The 15,056-nt window shown below is 43.9% G+C and overlaps 1 protein-coding gene across 1 annotated transcript in view; it reads left to right on the top strand.

Annotated features, from left to right (window-relative positions):
• Positions 1-15,056, top strand: part of RBL1 (RB transcriptional corepressor like 1) — a 2,331,004-nt gene that overhangs the window by 1,238,301 nt on the left and 1,077,647 nt on the right. The gene's annotated exons all lie outside the window — the stretch shown is intronic.

Below are 15,056 nucleotides of genomic sequence, written 5' to 3'. Positions count from 1 at the left end.
ACCTTGCCATTTTTACAGATTGTTGTCAGTCGACAAGGTAGCTAGAGAATTACTGAACAGATGGAGATAGACTGACCCAGGGTGGAAAGTTGATTGAGGAATTTACTGTGAGAGACAATGTCATAGACTCTTCATAGATCAGAAACTGCAGATACAAATTTGCTGTTATGAGCTTTACTGAGGGTCTGTAAATGATTGTAATGCAATGGAGGTGCTGTGGTCTGGCTGAACTCCATGTTGCTCATTGGTGATAAGCTTATTTTGTAAAAGATACTGGAGAGATTGTTGATGTATACTTCTATCAAGGATTTTAGAGAGAGGAGACAAGATGGCTATGTGACAGAAAATTGTAATGTCAGTGGAATTGCCTCCTTTATTTAAGAGGATATGTGCATTTTCCACAGGTTAGGGACACAAGATTCTGTTAATCTATTAAATAGAATGCTGATTGAATATGCTAATCGACATGCTGTTGCATTTGTAGCTAGATTTAGGTATTCTGGGAGAAGATTATCTAAGGAGGAACAAGGTTTTAGTTTATGTAAAAGTTACATAAACTGCTTCAAAGGTAAAATGGGTAGAGTTGTCTGTATGTGTACTGGAGATGTTGCAGTTTGGTGAGTTTAGGGAAAGGAGATGTTCCAGGCTCTTAGGTAGGGGAAGTTAGCTGTGTGGAAAGGGGTGTGCTAGGCGAGTGTGAAGTTAAGTTGTCTATGCATTCTATAAAGTATGCATTGAAATAGGAGCTTTTTGAAGAGGGGAATGTCTAGGTATGGACTGGGACTCCTTTTTGTACCTAGATTGAGGACAGAGGATGTCCATGGTAGTGGTGCTGCGGATGTTATTTTGGAGGCCAGGAGGCCCAGCACCAGAAAATCTTATGCAGACAAATGGAAGAGATTCTGTGCTTGGAACCAATTGCAGGGAAATGACTCGCTAAAACCAAATATTCCTCAGATTTTGCAATACCTAACTGAGATGCTGGACAAAGGCCTATCCTTCTCATCAAGTAAAATCCATGCCTCTGCCAATTCAGCTCATTACAATACGGAACCACCTATTTTTTCACATCCACTGCTAAGACAGTTTCTCAGAGGGGCCAAAAACATAAGACCTCCAAGGAGAGCTCCACTACCTGCATGGACCTCAGTTTTGTCTTGGAAAAACTCACACTGCCTCCTTTTGAGCCAGCCAGTACAGCAGAGATAAAATACTTGTCATGGAAAACCGCTCTTCTCCTAGCAATAACTTCAGCAAAAAGAGTCTCAGAGTTACAGGCACTAATGGCTGTGGAACCTTTTATTATTTTCCATCAGGACAGGGTTTCTCTAAGGACAAACCCGACATTTATGCCTAAGGTAGTCTCCAGTGTGGCTCTTAACCAAACCATACATTTGCCTACCTTTTATCCAAACCCACAGAATAAGGGGGAGAGACTTCTGCATACTTTGGATATACACAGACAGCTACGCTTTTTTTTGGACAAGACTAAAGCCTTCAGAAAGACTGAGCAACTCTTAGTGGCATATGCTGCAAGTTCCCAAGGAAAAGCCATTTCAAAACAGACTATTTCTAAATGGATAGGCCACTGCATTCATTTCTGCTATTCACAACATGGCAGATCAGTGCCCAAGGGCATTAGGCCACATTTCTACCAGAGCAGCAGCCACTTCAGCAGCCTTCCTCAGAGGAGTACCAACCAAGGATATTTTGGAGGGTGCAACATGGACTTCAATGCACACTTTTACAAAGCACTACCATTTACCTCTCTACTCTAAATCCAGAGCAGACTTTGCCACTGCAGTTCTGCAGGGCCTCATAGCCACTCCAAACTCTATTTAGGCCCAGCCGCCCAACCTCAGCTTTGGGATTCAACCCAAGTGTAATGACTGCAACAGTGAAACACGATGAACATAGTACAGTTGTGTACCTACCATAAATGTAGATGTTCGAGTGTATTCACTGTTGCAGTCCAGGTTACCCTCCCACCATCCCCCTTTTTCTTTGCTGGGACCTATCTGTACTTATCTATTCTATACAACCTATGTTGTGTATTTGCTTGTAAATGAAGGTTATGTGCATGCTTTTTTATGATCAGAATTTTTACAGCCTACCCATTTGGGGGCACCTGACATCTGGGGCAAGAAAAACTGAAGAAAATGGCGTCAACTGCATCTTTTATACCCCTGGAGCACTGACACCAGGGAAGAGGCGACAGCAACCGACGCCGGACCAGGACTTTGGAATTCAGGCCGACTGCGGGTAGCCTGCCAGCAGGATAACCCAAGTGTAATGACTGCAACAGTGAATACACTCGAACATCTACATTTATGGTAGGTACACAACTGTACTATTCTGATCAGGATGCAGCACAATTGACCCGATGTTTGAATTGAGACAGATACTTGAGATGAGGAGAGTCTGGGCATTCCTAGACTTGGACAAAGCATATGACAAGGCCCAAGAATGCTGATCTGGGCAGTACTCCGGAGGATGTTCTTTGTATTTCACTATTGCAGTCATCACATTTGGGTTATCTGCTTGCAGTAGCCCTCAGTCGGCTTGATTAACAAAGTCTTGGGTCCTGCTTCGGTTGGTCTCCCTTCTTTCGTGATGTCAGGTCATCAGGGTTATAAAACATGCAGCTGACGCCATTACGTCAGTCTTTCTTGCCGTGCGGTGCCCGAAGCAGAAGCAGTTTGCAAGTGCCGGTCGGCCGACTCCTGAAATTTCCGTTTTCGAGTTTCAGAAACAAAGTCTTCAACTAAAAGCTAAGTACCCCGTTGGGGAAACTCTTTCTTGCTTTAAGCCGATGTCAGTAAAAGTAAATAATTGCATTACTTGTGGAAAGCAAATACCTCTTAAAGATTTTCATTCGTACTGTTTTCCTTGCCTAGGCCCTGACCACGATGTACCTCGCTGTCTGTTTTGTGCGTTATTTAAACCACAAACTATCCATTGTCTGTATATTTTCGCTTCTAATTATTTTGGTGCTCGGTTCAATTATCCTGATATATCTTCAGTAAGCCATCTGACTACCAACATTCTGAAAAAACGCAAAGATGAAGACAGAGACAGGCCGCCTAGGTCCAAAGCTGCCAACGACACTTCTCCTAAGCCAGTCGCCAGTTCTCAGTGAGGCGCTTTCACAGGCCCTGATACCTGCTACTTCAGATTCGCAGGCCTCTACTGAGACCTGTTAGGAATCCGGTATGCCGCGAGATGCTTCAACTGTGGAACCTGTGGATTTCTCTACCTTGGATGGGTCCGGAGCCACTGTGCAGGCACTGGATTCTAAGGGTGTATTTAGGCCTACTGGCTGGCGTATTAAACCGACGCCATCTTTTTCTTCAAGGCCTAAAACTAGAACCATGCCTAGAAAACTGACGCCCAGACCGCATGATCAGGCCTCTATGCCTAAAAAACAAATGATAAGAATGGCTGAAGACCTTATTACTTTAATTAGGGGAAGCCAGCCTTCCCCCTCTGAGTCCTAGGACTGAGTTTGCTTATGATACTTCTGACCAGGATTCTGAAGTTTCTGTTTCCTCTGATGACCAGGATTTACCCTTATCTACATATGAGGATTCTGATGCTGAGGACTCTGTTGCCTCTGCTTTCCCCCCAGAGGATTTCTCTTTTGATGAAACCTTGCATACTTTCAGGGAGCATTTTCGTTGGGAAAGTCAGGATTTCTCGTATTCTAAAAAGAGGCTTAGGTATTTCTTACTCCTACCCCAGGACAGGCCTTTAGCCATACCTCCTGTACTAGACATTGTTGATGATGCCTTTTCAGATTCTAGCTTGGCCCCTGACTCTTTACCTTCTGCTCCCTGAAAACCTGATAGATATTACAGGGTCCCCGACTCTTACAAGTTCCTTTTTAAAAATCCTACTGCGGATCCGGAGACCATTTCATAGGGACCCAAGGGCATTAAAGCTACTACTGCCAAAAATCTTACCCCCTCTGATAGAGACTCCAGGGTGCTGGATAGATGGGGTAAGAAGTTGTACACTTCTGCAACTTTGGCCATTAGGGCCGTAAACTGCCAGTTTCATATTTTAAAGTATCAGCAGCATATTATTGGATTGCTTAAACAGAAAATGATGTTGATTCCTGATTGTGCTGAAAATAAGGATTTAAAGAATTTACTGCATTTAGTTGAACAAGTTGGTAAACATACTTTACAATATGGTTTTGATTCACTAGAGGCATCTTGCAGGGCTGCTGTCACTGGGTCTGTAGTTAGAAGGCATGCTTGGCTTAAGGAGCAATCCTTGCCAGATCATGTTAAAGCGAAATTACTGGATGCTTCCTTAAACCAGGACTGCCTGTTTGGCAACAAGGCACAAGAAGTTCTTAAAAAGTTGGAGGAAAAAGCTAAATTTATGCAAACTGTTAAATATTTTTTTACAAGTACAACCTCCAAGGTTTAGTAGGCATTGGTCTTCCAAGAATTGGTCCTTTCCTGCCTCTTCCAGACCTTCTCAGTCCAAACCCAGATCAAGCAGAGCTCCCAGGCTTCAGTCCCAGGGTACGCACAGGACTAAGCAGTTGGGGGCCGCCTCCTCCAATTCTGGGAGTAATAAAACCGCCCCTATGGTAAACTGTCTCAGTTACTTCTTTTTAAAACTTCCAAGCACTTCCCAACTGACTGCCCCTTTGGGGGGGTAATTGCTCTTCATGCAAAGAACTGGGAACTCATTACCTAGGACAAATAGGTTTTAAATATAGTGTCCCAGGGGATACAGATTTCACTTCCACATGATGTCCTTCAAGGATGCATCTGCAGTCCTTACAAATGGGTTGTCCTGTCGTCAGGCAGCCCTTGATCGGCGGATTCCAAAGTCTGGGTCTGGCCTCGGCTGGTGTCGCACTTCACCCGACGTCATAGCTGCAGTTATTCGGGTATAAAGGCATCAGCCGACGCCATTTTCCTCAGTGTTTCTTGCCCCAGATGCCAGGTGCCCTCTAGGAAGGCTAAATTTGGATAAATGCAAATGGTTCCAAATAGTAGAGAGCAAACAAAAAATAAGCATGTATGTACATATATACAAACAAATACACCATAATAGATTCCCCCAGCTAGCTACAAGATGGGCAATTACCCTAGGAGTACCACAGAGGGGAAGGAGGGTGGGTAATCCTGACTGCAGATGCATTCCTATCGGACATCTACATTTATGGTAGGTACAAAACTGTACTATGTCCTTCAAGGATGCATCTGCAGTCCTTACAAATGGGTAGAATACCATAGCCAAACTGGGGGAGGAGGAGAAATGAAATTATGGTGTAGTTAAGATCCCTTGCAAAACAGCAGTGGCAAAACCTGCTCGGGATCTAGAGTATAAAGGTAAATTATAATGTTTGGCAAATGTATGCACGGAGCTCCAAGTAGCAGCCTCTAAAATGTCTTTGGTAGCCACTCCTCGTAGAAAAGCTGTGGTAGTGGCTGTAGCCCTTGTAGAGTCTTGACCTGATGTTTTGTGGAGTTTTCTTCCCATGGTAGGAGTAACAAAATCTAATGCAATTTCCTATCCACTTAGAGATTGTCTGTTTTGAAATTGCTTTTCCTTCCATTCCTGTTGCATATGCTACCAGTAGCTGGTCAGTTTTTCTATTGCCCTTGGTCCTGTCCAGGTAGTAGCGTAATTGTCTTTGCACATCCAAGGTATGCAACAGTCTTTCCCCCCTGTTCTGTGGGTTGGGGAAGAATGTAGGTAGGTGGATAGCCTGATTCAAAGATACTCTGGAGACCACCTTAGGCATAAAAGTAGGATTTGTTCTCATGGACACTCTATCTTGATGGAAGATCAGGAAGGGCTGTACTGCCATTAATGCCTGTAGCTCAGATACCCTTCTTGCTGAAGTGATTGCCAGCAGGAAAGCAGTTTTCCATGATAAGTATTGTAATTCTGCTGTTGCTGCTGGTTCGAAAGGAGGGAGTGTCAATTTTTCTAGCACAAAGTTCAAGTCCTATGCTGGCAATGGTGGTTTCCTAGGTGGTTTTACATTTTTAATTCCTCTCAGAAACTGCCTGAGCAGAGGATGTGAGAAGACTGGAGGATCCAAGTCGTATTCTGCTGAAATAGCTGATGCATGAATCTTAATGGAAGAATAGGACAGGCCTTTGTGGAAGAGCTCTGCCAAGTATTCCAGGATGTTGGCTATGTTTACCAGTGACACATCTTCTCCTTTTGCAGTACTCCAAATGAAATATCTTTTCCATTTTGCTGAATAATTTTTTCTTGTTGAGGGTCTGCGAGCCTCCAAGATAATGTCTTTAACCCTTTGGGATAAATTTGGGTTATTTGTTCTTATGCAATGTTCCAGGCAGTCAGATGCAGTGTTTTCAGGTTTGGATGCAGGGTGTTGTAGTTGTTCTGTGTTAACAGCAAGGGAACAAGGGGTAGGGGCCATATTTGTTCCCGAGACATGCTCCTCAGTAATGGGTACCAATGTTGTCTTGGCCAGTCTGGAGCTATCAGAATGATCCTTGACGGTCCTCTTTGATCTTCAATAGCACCTTGTGCATCAAAGGAAGTGGTGGGAATGCATATGCTGTCAGGTTTTTCCAACTGAAAGATAGGGAGTCCACCTTCCAAGCTAGTGGGTGGTACGTCCTTGTGCAGAATTTCTTTAGTTGGTGATTGCGTGGGGATGCAAATAAGTCTATTTGTGGGAGTCCCCATTTTCTTGTAATGGCTTTGAAGATGTCCGGATGCAGCATCCATTCGTGGGCATCCGTGGTAGTTCTGCTTAGTATGTCTGCTAGAATGTTTTCTTTTCCTGGTACAAAAATTGCTTGTAACTGAATGTTGTAACTCAGGGCCACATTCCAGAGGTCCATTGCCATCCGGCATAGAGGGTACGAATGTGTGCCTCCCTGTTTGTTGATGTACCACATAACTGTGGTATTGTCTGTCCTTATCAACAGTTGACCTTGTCGAAGAAATGGTCTGAATGTCTGAATTGCCAGTTTTACTGCCAGCATTTCCTTTTGATTTATGTGTAGGTGCAGCTGGTCTTGAGTCCATAAACCTTGTATGCACTTGTCCAGCATGTGTGCCCCCCAACCGAGGTCTGAGGCGTCCGTTGTGATGGTTTGGCTTGGTTGAGCGTTGTGGAAGGGCAATCCTTTGTTTGATTGACAGGCCTGAGCCCACCATTGGAATTCTTGCTTCAGGTAGGGTATTGGAACTACAAGCTCTCATGGCTGTGCAGCCTTTTATCATCTTCCATCAGGACAGAGTTTCCTTACGAACCAACCCGTCCTTTATGCCAAAAGTGGCATCCAGGGTAGCTTTGAATCAGGCCATACACTTACCTACCTTTTATCCTAATCCTCAAAACAAAGGGGAGAGATTACTACATTCCTTGGTCATCCACAAACAACTGCGTTATTATTTGGACAGAACAAAGCCTTTCAGAAAATCAGAACATCTCTTTGTGTCCTATGCTATAGGAGCTCAAGGAAAGCCAATTTCCAAACAGACAATCTCAAAATGGATAGCCCACTGCATATGCTTTTGCTATTCTTTTCATGGCAAAACTGTACCTACAGGCATCAGATCTCACTCCACAAGGGCCACGACTACCTCTGCAGCCTTTCTCAGAGGAGTTCCTACCAAAGATATTTTAGAAGCAGCCACTTGGAGTTCTTTGCATACCTTCTCCAAGCATTACCACCTTCCACTATACTCCAAATCTAGAGCGGGCTTTGCCACTGCAGTCTTGCAGGACATTCTGGCTCCTCCTAGTTCCACCTAGTGCCTACCACCCCTTTCTTAGCTTTGGGATTCTACCCATCTGTTATGACTGCAGCTGTATGCACGATGAACATAGTACAGTTTTGTACCTACCATAAATGTAGATGTTCGAGTGCTAATACAGCTGCAGTCCAGGTTTCCCTCCCTCCTTCCCCTCTTGGGACAGGCCTATTGGCTAATATCTCCTCATGCATCCTGATTGGGGTATTCATTCTTGATGTATTTGCTTGCACTACTGTATTTTGATTATATGGCATTGCTTTATTACACAAATTTATGTATTGCCTTCCTTCTGGGGGCACCTGACATCTGGGGCAAGAAAAACTGAAGAAAATGGCGTTGGCTGGTTCTTTTATACCCCTGTCGCACTGACGTCAGGAAAGAAGCGACGACAACCGACGCCGGACCTAGACTTTGGAATTCGGCCAACCGAGGACCCGCCTGATGGCAGGAGAACCCATCTGTTATGACTGCAGCAGTATTGGCACTCGAACATCTACATTTATGGTAGGTACAAAACTGTACTTTCTCTGCACTGCCCTTTGGCTTATCTACTGTGCCCAGGGTATTCATAAAGTGCCTAGCTCCAGTCATTGCATTTTGCAGGCAAAGAAATATTCAAATATATCCATACTTGGAAGATTGTCTAATTCAGGCAGAAAGCCAGGGCATACTTTTGAATCATCTGGCCTTTGTAAAAAGGGTGCTAACATATCTAGGGTACACCATAAACGAAAAGAAATCACACCTGGTACCCTGTCAACAGATTATATTCCTGGGAGCAAGCTTGAATACAACTTCCCAGATGGCTTTCCTCACGCCAGAGAAACAAACTCATTTCACAACGTACTTCAGACAAGTGTCCACAAAGACCCTGCTATCTGCAAGGCAAATACTACAAGCCTTGGGGTTCATGGCCTCCTGCATTCTTCTAATCCCATATGCAAGACTGCATATGAGGAAACTACAATGGTATCTAAAAAGCCTATGGTGTCAACATTCTCAGGATCTAGAAGCAATGATTCCTATCATACCTTGCCTACGCCTAGTGTTCCTTTGGTGGGCAGAGGCCTGCCACCAAAACAAGGAACTACCATTCACACTACCCCCTTCTGCCCAAATCCTAACAACAGACGCATCAGACTATGCATTGGGGGCTCACCTGGCAGGGAAGTGCATTCAGGGCAAATGGAACCCAAGTCAAATAAACCTGCATATCAAGCAAAAAGAAATGTTAGCTGTACAGAATGCTCTGACAGCCTTCAAGGGCCACATTCTTCCAGGACAGTTAATGGTAAAGACAGACAACACCACTGTTATGTGGTACATAAACAAGCAGGGGGGTACTCATTCTTACCCCCTCTGCAGACTAGCCATGGCATTGTGGAACACTGCCCCGAGCTACCAACTGCATCTACAAGCTCAATTCCTGCCAGGAAAACTAAACACACTGTCAGACAAGCTAAGCAGAAACCTCATGGACTCACCCGAGTGGAAACTGGAACCAAGGATTTTCAACATGTTGACAAGCAAATGGGGGAGCCCAGATATAGACCTTTTTGCCTCCCCCCAGAACTATCAGTTGGACAAATTTTGCACAAGGACTCCCCACAAACAAGCTTGGAAAGTGGATGCTCTATCCTTCAGCTGGAAAAACCTATCAGTTTATGCCTTTCCTCCTCTGCCTCTTCTCTCCAAAGTACTACTAAAGGTCAACAAGACAAACCATGGACGTTTTTGATTGCACCAGACTGGCCATGCCAACACTTGTACCCCCTCTTGCGCACTGTGTCACTGTTGGCCCCATGGCACCTGCCTCAGACTCCTACCCTATTGTCTCAGCAGGAGAACCAGATTCTGCACTCTCAGCTTCAAACACTGAACCTAGCAGCCTGGCTAATTACTTAATTTCACCTTTACCATCCCTCAGTAAACCAGTGATGGATATCATTTTAAAGGCAAGGAGGCCTAGTACTAGAAAATCTTATGCAGAAAAATGGAAAAGATTCTGTGCCTGGAACCATTCTCAAGGGATGAGCACAGCAGTGCCCAATTTACCTCATATTTTACAATACTTGACTGAGATGCTTCACAAGGGCCTGTCTTTCTCCTCCATCAAAATTCATGCCTCAGCCATTTCAGCTCATTATAGCACAGAACCTCCCCTCTTCTCTCATCCACTGCTCAAGCAGTTCCTCAGAGGAGCCAACAATTTACGACCACCCAGGAGAGTTCCAACTCCAGCCTGGGACCATAACTTTGTATTGGAGAAACTCACTCTTCCTCCTTTCGAGCCAGCTGCTACTGCAGATTTAAAATTCCTTTCTTGGAAATCAGCTTTCCTTTTAGCAATCACTTCAGCAAGAAGGGTATCTGAATTACAGGCCCTTATGGCGGTGGAGCCTTTCATCATCTTTCATGCGGACAGGGTGTCCCTCGGGACCAATCCCTCCTTCATGCCCAAGGTGGTATCTAGTGTGGCCCTTAATCAGTCCATTCATTTGCCAACCTTCTTTCCTAATCCACAGAACAAAGGGGAATGGATACTGCACTCCTTAGATGTGCACAGACAACTTAGATCCTACTTGGCAGGACTAAACCTCAAAAGAAATCTGAACAACTGCTGGTGGCATTTGCTGCTGGGGCAGAGGGGAAGGCTATTTCAAAGCAAACCATTTCCAAATGGATAGGCCATTGCATTCATTTCTGCTACAAGCACCATGGTAAACCTATCCCACAGGGGATCAGACCCCACTCAGCTAGGGCTGCATCTACCTCTACAGCCTTTCCTCAGAGGCGTCCCTACCAGGGACATCCTAGAAGCTGCTACCTGGAGTTCTGTAATACTTTCACCAAGCATTACCATCTGCCAATTTTCTCTATATCCAGAGCTGGCTTTGCCACTGCAGTCTTGCAGGGCCTTATAGCTGGTCCTAATGCTATCTAAATTCCTCCTCCCATCCTTAGCTTTGGGAATCTACCCAAATGTGATGACTGCAAGAGTGAAACACGAAGAACATAGTACAGTTGTGTACACTTACGATAAATGTAGATGTTCGAGTGTATTCACTGTTGCAGTCCTGGTTACCCTCCCTCCAGCGCCCTTACTTCTTTTGACTATACCTCTACTCTCATTGACTATGCTCAAAAGCTTTTTGGTGTATTTGCTTTTTTGTTGGAGGTATAACATTTTATATTTATAGATTTAATTGATTTCACGCCTGGGGCAAGAAAAACTGATGTAATGGCATCGGCTGCATGTTTTATACCCCTGGCGACCTGATGTCACGGAAAAAGGGACAGCAACCGATGCAGGACCCAAGACTTTGTTAATCAGGCCGACTGAGGGCTACTGCAAGCAGATAACCCAAATGTGATGACTGCAACAATGAATACACTCAGACATCTACATTTATGGTAAGTGTACACAACTGTACTTTTGAAGTCCCAGAAACTTTGGTTGAATTTGTGCAGGTTATGTACAAGGACCCAATGACTCAAGTAAGAACAGTGTTCGGCCTCACAGAGGGGTTCCGAGTGGTTGTACATCAGGGTTCAGCTCTGAGCCCACTGCTGTTTATACTGGTGATGGACTACATAGCAAACAGGTTGGAGGGGATGGATCAGCAAAGCTGCTGTATGCAGACGATGTGGCAGCACAGGCTGACTCTGAGCTAGAACTTCATTAAGTGATAGGAGAATGGAATTGAAATTTGAAGGCACATGAGATGAAACTAAGCACAGATAAGACGGTGGTAATGGCAGTTAATTGGGGAAATCAAAAGAAGCTGAGTAAAGAGATAGAAGAGAAGATAGGGGAACAGGTAAACAGCTTCAAGTGTCTGGGGGGAGTAGTTGAGGAGAAGGGTAGTCTGAATGAAGAGGTCAAAGCTAGAATCAGAGGGGCTGCAGCCTACTGGCATAGAGTATCAGGTGTAGTCTGTGACAGAAAAATGCCAAAGAAGCTGAATAGTAAGGTTTACAAGACAGTGATGCAACTCGTACTGCTGTATGGTACAGAAACCTGGTTAGTAAAGGCAGGACAGTTGAAGAAACTAGAGGTGATGAAAATGAAGTGCCTTAGAAAGGTGATAGGATACATACTGTGGGACAGACGAAGAAATGAGGACATAAGAGCAGAAGACAAAGTAGCTCCAGTTGCAGAAAAGATCAAAGAGAACAGATTACGGTGGTTTGGGCAAGTGTAGAAAAGCAGAAGATAATCTGGTGAGGAAGATTTGGGACAAACAGGAAGAAGTTAAGAGGAAGCGAGGACGTCCAGCAAAGAGGTGGATGGATTGTGTGAAAGAAGATCTGCTACAGTCAGGCATGAGTGTTGAAGAAGGCAGGAGTGTGGCTTTGAATCGAGAGAGTTGACGACAGTTAACACGATACCTCGACCCCAAGTAGAAAAATGTGAAAAAGGGGGGCTGATGATGATGGGCCAGCCAGTCTCCAAATAAAATATTGCAACTTGGTTCTCTAAGGCTATCTCCTTCTGCTATTCACACTATGATAAGTCCTTGCTTTCCTGCCAGAAAGCTCATTCCACTAGGCAGTGGCTTCCACATGGGCCTTCACAAGGGAGTAGACACCAGCTCTGTTGTGGAAACTGCTAGTTGGTCCTCTGTACACACCTTCACCAAACATTTTAAAACTGATGCTTTTGCTAGGTGTGCCCTATCTGGTCTGCTAGACAGCTCATCTACTCATTAGCCAGTCGCCCTAGTCGCCCTTCTTTCTACCTACTTCAGCTCTAGGAATCACCCATATATCAGGAATACTGCAGTAGTGAATTCAGTCAGGACATAGTACATTTGTATAAGAACTTAACATATCATTAGATGTTCTACTGATCACTGTTTCAGTATTCCTTCCCTCCCTCCTTCACCTCTTCTCTTGCTTACTTCAGCCTTTTTCTTATTCTTCTTCTCACCATCTGCCTTAATCTCTACTTTGCCGGCATGGAAGTGGGTGAGTTTACTTATCTATTCAAGCTACACCGCTCCTAGCTGACTCCCCCTCTGTCTGTAATCTTAAGGCCACTGGCTTAGGGATAGTCTAAAGCACACACTTATACATCTGTTTGTATATCCCTTAGCTTATGAGCTGAGATCATGCTTTGTAAATATGAATTCGGGAAGGTAAAACTTTGGTACCTGAATAGATGTCAGCACTGACAACTTGTGTGTCAGGAATATTTTAACAGTGATCAGTGGGCCGTCTGCTGTTATGGTAAGTTCTTACGCAACTGTACTTTCATTTTTTATGAAGGTAAGAAGAAGGGACAACCTGTGTTAAAACAGACTATTTCCAGATGGTTTTCTCAGGCTATTAAGTATTGAAGGCAGGATCAAGGCCCTCTCTGTCAGGGTCTTGGCTTCATTTATGAGATTTTGGAAAGGGTTGGATTCTAGAGATATTCTAGAAGTAGCAACTTGGTCCTCTCTACATTTTTTTACAAGGCATTACAGGCTTGATTCCTTCTGTTGGTTTAGGTCCGGCTTTGCTAGTACCATTCTCCAGGGCCACCTGTACCCTTCCCGTTCCATACACCAAATGTATTAAGCTAGGATAATCTACTCGTATAGCTAAGGCTAATCCAGCAGTGGGCAGTATAACAAGCATAGTAGAGTTATATAAGAAAACTTAGTATAACATTAGATGTTCAGTTGATCACAGTTGCAGTAGCTGCTCTCTCCGTCCTTCCATCCCTTTTTTGTTTTTTTGGTGTGTTGTTTATGCCACGGTGGGGACAATTATTTTTTGTTGTTCACAGCATTGTTCACTCAGGGCTCAGCCTCCCTCTCTTTATTGCCATCAAAAAACTGAAGGGCCTGGCACCCAACCCTATCTTTTCAGTCAGCTCAGCTCAAGCTGACTGATGGTTTGGGCACATGGAAGGTGCCATGAAGCCGTAGGAGCTGGACAGATATTATATCCTTGGCAGGATATAAGCTGTATAGCTAAGGCTGCTGCAGCATTCATCTTTCGGACATCTACTGTTACGGCAAGTTTACTTATGCAAATGTACTTTTCTCAACCATCAAAGTACAATTTACAGCCATATCCAATTTTCATGTAGGCCAAAACCAAACTTCCATTGCCTCCTTGAGGATTTCAAATCTTTTCTAGGGGACTTTCCTTTTCAAACCTTCAGTCAGGGATCCAGTTCCTTTATGGAACATTAATGTCATGCTTTAGGCATTAACTATGCCTCCATTTGAACCACAATCTTTAGCAGGATTCAGATTCCTTACTTGGAAAACTGTTTTTCTAGTAGCAATTACTTCAGCTGAAAAGATCTTGGAGTTGCAGACATTGTCTTTCAGATATCCTTTCCTGATTTTTCAGAAGGATAACATATCCTTGTGAACTAGACGTAATTTTCTTCCTAAAGTCTGAAGCTAATCTTAATCAGACAATTAACCTACCAGTTTTCTTCCCAAATTTTTCCAACAAAGCGAAATATACTTAACTCCCTGTAGGAGTGGTTACTGCCTAGAAGCTGTAGTTTTATTGGTCATTTTGGGTCAATTCTAAACTCCTTGATCTCTGTCTCTTAAAACCCTGCTGCCTCGTGGTTTTGGCATCTTTCTAGGCTTGTTAGTTGTTGCTGAAGCACCTACCAAGGGGAGAAAACGCTGAGAGGAGAAAGGAGCCACTTTTGAGATTTTAAGTATTTTCTTCTGCTTTTTTGTTAAGAATTACTGCTTTGCCACCTACTTTTCGGCATTTTCCAGCTTGCTAAAGTTTATATCTGTATTAGAAACAGTATTTAGAACACATCTAGAGCCTGTTTACTGCATTTCCTGTGTTGCACTTAATTTAAAATCGTTTTTTTTCTCTTAAAACTGCATTTTACCTGACTTTGGCCTAGCACTCAAGTGTGGGGTCATTTATTGCACTGTTGTGATTATTTTTCTACTTGTGTATCTCTGTTGCCTTTAAACTAAAACAAAAAAGAAAAAAAAAACAAAAAAATCTTGCTTTTTTCCCACTTTCTGAAATTTAAAAAGGTTCAGTTACAGATTTGCTGTTCTGAACTGTTTGTAAGTTTCTTGGAGGCCAGTGCTTGCTTGGACTAAAGGGAAGTCTCTGTGTTCACCAGTGGCAGTGGTTAACACTGAACAGCCTGCCTGTCCATGTAGGAGTGGTTACTGCCTAGAAGCTGTAGTTTTATTGGCCATTTTGGGTCAATTCTAAACTCCTTGATCTCTGTCTCTTAAAACCCTGCAACCCTCTTTTAGTGCTGTCTTGCACACAGAGCAGCGTCAGGCAGCGCC

Source organism: Protopterus annectens, chromosome 12.part0, assembly GCF_019279795.1.
Source record: "Protopterus annectens isolate FY-2018-M chromosome 12.part0, PAN1.0, whole genome shotgun sequence".
NCBI classification, from domain to species: Eukaryota; Metazoa; Chordata; order Ceratodontiformes; family Protopteridae; genus Protopterus; species Protopterus annectens.
This window is presented reverse-complemented; position numbering and strand designations above follow the sequence as displayed.